The following is a 5,069-nucleotide window of genomic DNA, read 5'->3' as shown; positions in this document are numbered from 1 at the left end:
TATCCATTCTTGTCCACGATGACAGTAACAATGCCATACCTGATGGGTTCAGCTAAGATTGTCTTCAGCTGTGTTCCTATCCTAGGAAAAATAGTGTATGCTCCTTGGTCCTACAATGGAGAAATGTCCACACAGCATAAAAACTGCTTCTCCAGGCCTGTCCTGCCACACTGCCAGAAGAGGCTAATTGCTGTCATACCCAGACCATGTAATTTGAAATGCACCATGATACGATGACTGATGATCCCCGTGGACAACAAACTGACCATGAGCCAGCAACACACCCCTGCAGCAAAGGCCAATATCATCCTGCAATGAAGTGCAAGGAATGCTGCCAGCAGGTCAAAAATGGTGAATCTTCCCCTCTGCTCGGCTCTGGAGAGACACACTGGATTTCTTTGTCTACCTCTAGGATTCCTAGATCAAGTGAGACACAGATACCTGGTGGACAGGAGTGAAAATAGGGAGCCAGACTGTTACGGGTGGTGTCCAGTGACAGGACAAAAGGCAATGGGCATAAATTTAAATACTAGGAATTCAATGTGTATACAAGGAAACACTTTTGTACTGTAAAGATGGCAAAACTTTGACAGAGATTTCCTGAACAAATAGTGGATTATCCATTCTTTAAGATATTCAAAGCCTTACTGGACTTGGTCCTGGGCAACTTGTTCTTGAGATCCATGCTTGAATGGAGGGGTTAGGCTAGATAAGATCAGTGGTTCCTTCCCACTCAACAATTCTGTGATTCTGTCAAGACCCTCAGGCTGAAAAAGAAATTAAATTTGAGGTTATGTCTGGTCCAAGTATGTCAACTACTAGGCACAGTACATTAAGTAAAATGTTGTACTGCTGAAAAAGCAATTTTCACAGAAATTTACAGAATAAGCTGGCTTGGAAAAGATCCACAAGGATCATCAAGTCCAGTGCAGGTCCCTGCACAGGACAGCCCCAAGAGCCACACCACATCCCTGAGAGTATTGTGCAAATACTTTGCTTTTTGAACTCTGTCAGGCTGGTACTGTGACCTGTTCCAGTGCCCAGATATCCTCTGGGTGAGGAATCTTTTTCTAACCTGAACCAAAGCTCCCCTGACACAACTGCAGGCCAATCCCTCTGGTCCTGTCACTGTCACCACAGAGTCAAGATCAGTGTCTGCCCCTCCTCTTCCAGTTATGAAGTTGTAACTGCAGTGAGGTCGCCCTTCAGTCTCCTCTCCCTTCAGTCCTCCTCTCCTCCTCTTATTCTCCAGGCTGAACAGACCAAGTGACCTCAGCTGCTCCTCATACAGCTTCCCCTCAAGGCCCTTCACCATCTTCATTGCTCTCCTTTGATCACTATAATAGTTATATAATAGTTCAGTATTTTATATTGTGGCACCCAAAACTGCCCCCAGCACTGGAGGTGAGGCTGCCCCAGTGCAGAGCAGAGGGGGACAATCCCCTCCCTTGCCCAGCTGGAGGTGCTGTGCCTGATACCCCCCAGGACACACCTGGCCCTCCTGGCTGCCAGGGCACTGCTCAGGTTCAACTTGCCACCAACCAGAACCCCCAGGTCCCTTTCCATGGCACTGCTTTCCAGCATCTTGGTCCCCAGTCTGTGCATACATACAGCATTGACCCATCCCAGGGGCAGAATGTGGACTTTCCCTTGTTGAACTTGATATTGTTGGTATATACATACAGGCCAAAGAGGAAACACTTCCATGGCTTATTGAATTCTTTGCATTTCCTAATTTTCTTCCTACGTTGCTTATCTTTCCTGTACACCATGGCTATTATGGTGGATCCCGTTCTGAGGTCTCAGTCCTTTCAACTTATTTTTGGAGGAAATCTGCATGTCCATGTCAATGCTATGGATCCTCTAGGCAGCTGGACCTCTGAATTACAGAATTTCATTCTGGACTTTGTTCAGTTTGCTATAAAATGTCCATATGCATCTAGTAATTTTGCTCCTTCAAAACAGATGAACATAACAGTAAATCCTGGTAATGCAAAATCCAGCTACTGCTTGGAAGACAAGCTAAGACTTTCACACCAGATACTTCACATTTTCTCATCAGCATTCATCTGTTCCTGGCAGCTAGAACTGACCCATGCACCAGAAGTACTTCACATGATAATGAGTAGCACTACCAAGTGGCAGGCACACCTGAGCTAGCCAAGGGTATGCATTAGGCTTCAAATATTTGGGCTTGATTTTTCTGCTGATAGAAGACATCTTGAAATCAATTTTTCAATAAAAAATAGAATTACAAGATAATTACTCCAAAGAATACCTAGAAACACTACAACTGAAATTGTTTGGGAACACGTGTCTCTTATTCTCAATGAGGTATATCAAAGTGCTACAATGCAGGTGAGAACAATTCTCAGATTCAATCCAAATTATACCAAATCCTTTCTGAAGACTTGACTCTTGAATGCCTTAAATAAAATTAACTCATCCTTTATCTCTTCCTTAAGACTGGCTGTTCACACATTTAGTTAAGAGTGCTTCCTGGCTACAAGCTATTTAACAAATACTGCTTACCACCCCATCTCAGGACATCCTTGTTCCTCTTGAGGATGCTTATGTTATAACAGCTCCAAGATCCACTCCAACCATTCTTTATTCCTGAACTATAAACTTTGGTGGGGTGTAGGGACAATTTTAGGTCTCCAGGCAAGGCGATTTCATTTCTTTTAGATTAAATTTTTCAAGCATATTCTCTTTGTTTTCCTGTTCCAGCATAATTTTCTGTGTGGAACACTTCAAACAATATTTATTCTCTTTGTTTATCTTACCTTGCTATTTCATCATTTTGTCCTTTTTTTTTCCCTGGTTGCAGGCACTCTAATCTCTTTTGGACTTCTTTGCTTGTCAGACACTCAATGCAGAGCCCTCCTCCATTCTCTCACTAGAAATATGAAGCTAGATGTTTAACATACGGAACTTTGAAAGTGCTGAGCACCCTCTAACAGACAGTGATAGATCTTCTACTGGAGTTTCTACTGGAGTTGAGTTTCCTTGGCACCTTCCATCGTGCCTGTATACTTAGGGCTCTTTCATTTTGGAGCGCAGCCTTCACTACCTTTCAACACTTCTCCTGTTTCTGAGGACTGTCTTTCATGCAGTTCCCATTGCTCTCTTTCAGTCTGCTTAAAATGCTATCTTTAGCTGTCTTCAATTTTAGAAGACTCCGATTTTGTTTGGAAAACCAAATCAGACTTTAGCAGTAAAGCTATACACAAGCACACATTCATGCATTTGATATTCCAGGCGGCAACTGAAACACATCTCAGTTTCTCAGTGTCATGATTGCTTCTAGCTAACTGGGGTTAAAACAGAGTCCTATGAGTAGGAAGCAGGCATTCTTCCTTGTAGAGCACAAAAATCCTAATAATGCTGATTAAAATAACTCAGCTACATTGTTTGCTTTTTCATCCCACATTCCTGGCTCGAAAGCCCAAATGTTCTGATCTTGAATTCCATGCTCATATCTAGAATAGTATCAGTATGTGAGGAGGGCCATGGAAATAAGCTTTTTCCTTACAGCTGATGAATAGAGGGCAAAATTAAGAACTGTAGGCCAAATCCTCAACCAAGGTAATTCAAAATTATATACTTCACCTGCAAATCTGGCTCACAACACAGAATTGCTGTTGTTAACATCATAAATCACTCCCAACCAAGACAGAAAAGCTGTATTCTGTGCTTACTTCCTCATGTGTACTTATTTGAATTTTCCTTGATTTGAACACCTATCCCTCGGGAGATGGAGGTGACCATTTCCTGAAAGAAAGCAAACATTAATTTTAATAGAGAGTCTGCTTGATTCCTCAAAGCAGGTCAAAGCTGGGATGATTCTGGGTATCTGACTGATGTTCAGATGCTTACATTCCCTGATGGATCCATAGCTAACTCTATGTGATAGAAATATCTCACACTATTCTTGTGTTTGCCAGCTTGCAGTGTCATTCCAGATGGCAAACACAAAAATAGCATGAAAAATTTTTTTCTGAAATTCAGGCTCTAAAAGGATTTTGTTAATCCTACAACAGATTTTCCAAGACGTTCAAACTGTCCATTCCTTATTGGCAATAAAACATCCCAACTGGAGTATCTTGTAAAACCATTGTTACAGTAAATTTCAGGCCATTACTAATTTCATTACTGCCTACTTAGTAAAAGCATATTTATTTCTTCATCACTCCTCCTGAAAATCTACCTCTGCTTCATTTTATTCTTTGCTTGATGCTACTTTCATTAGAGTAGGAGTATCTTCAGAGCAATAGAATCATAAAGGTCTCAGTTGTTAGCATGAAAGTGGGACTGCTTAAATTTGATTACTGTGTTTAATGAAGTGTCACATTTATTTACAAGATGACATGATGAATCACATTACAGTTATTATAAATCAGCTTATAAGAATGGACAAATGGTTCAATAAAGCAATGGATTTACAAATTTGAGATGAACGCATTTGGGTTCCTTGTCATATTTCCCTTTAAAACAAATGGCAGTGCGCTATTTACTTTATCCCAGGAGCTAAATTGGCAATTTGTTCGAAAAAGAGAGAGAGAAGAGAGGGTTCACATTACATTTTGCATTATACTTTCTGTCTCACTGACCAAAAATGTCAGATCATTCACATGGACAAATCCAGTTCACCTCAACATGTTTGTTAACCTTAGAGCCATACATATGTGCTGTTTTCTTCCTCTTCCAATGCAATTTTGTCCTATCCCTTGCCAAAGACGCTTCCCACATCCCTACCAGATACAATATTTCCTGAAAAAATTGCTTGGCCTGTCTCCTTCATTTGCCTGTATCTGAACTGGAGTTCAGATTACTCCCAAATCCTATGATTAACATAAAATTTTATCTGCTTGCCTTTTGACACTTTCAACACCTTGCCTGGTTTAACACGAGTGATGTGAGTGGCCCAAAGCCTGAAGAAAATCAAAAAGTAAAAATTTGTCTATCCAGGAACCCCTCCTTGGCCTTGGAGTCTTCATTAAAAAGATCTTAGCTCACATCCATGTGAAGGAAATCGGCTCCTCTCTCTCTCTCTGCGAAGAAATTTG

General features: G+C 41.2%; 1 long non-coding RNA gene across 2 annotated transcripts in view; it reads right to left on the bottom strand.

Moving 5' to 3' along the window:
- Nucleotides 1-662: 662 nt before the first annotated feature.
- LOC135289055 (uncharacterized) overlaps nt 663-5,069 on the bottom strand; it is a 62,732-nt gene continuing 58,325 nt past the window's right edge. Inside the window, exons 3-4 of one of the 2 annotated variants that reach the window (XR_010351859.1) lie at nt 3,702-3,774; nt 663-767 (exon numbers count right to left, since the gene is read on the bottom strand). This is a non-coding gene — a long non-coding RNA (uncharacterized LOC135289055). Of the gene's footprint in view, nt 768-2,808; nt 2,900-3,701; nt 3,775-5,069 lie in introns of those variants that run through there. The other variant, XR_010351858.1, reaches the window with a different exon arrangement.

Source organism: Passer domesticus, chromosome 1 (genome assembly GCF_036417665.1).
Source record: "Passer domesticus isolate bPasDom1 chromosome 1, bPasDom1.hap1, whole genome shotgun sequence".
Classification (NCBI taxonomy): domain Eukaryota; kingdom Metazoa; phylum Chordata; class Aves; order Passeriformes; family Passeridae; genus Passer; species Passer domesticus.
This window is presented reverse-complemented; position numbering and strand designations above follow the sequence as displayed.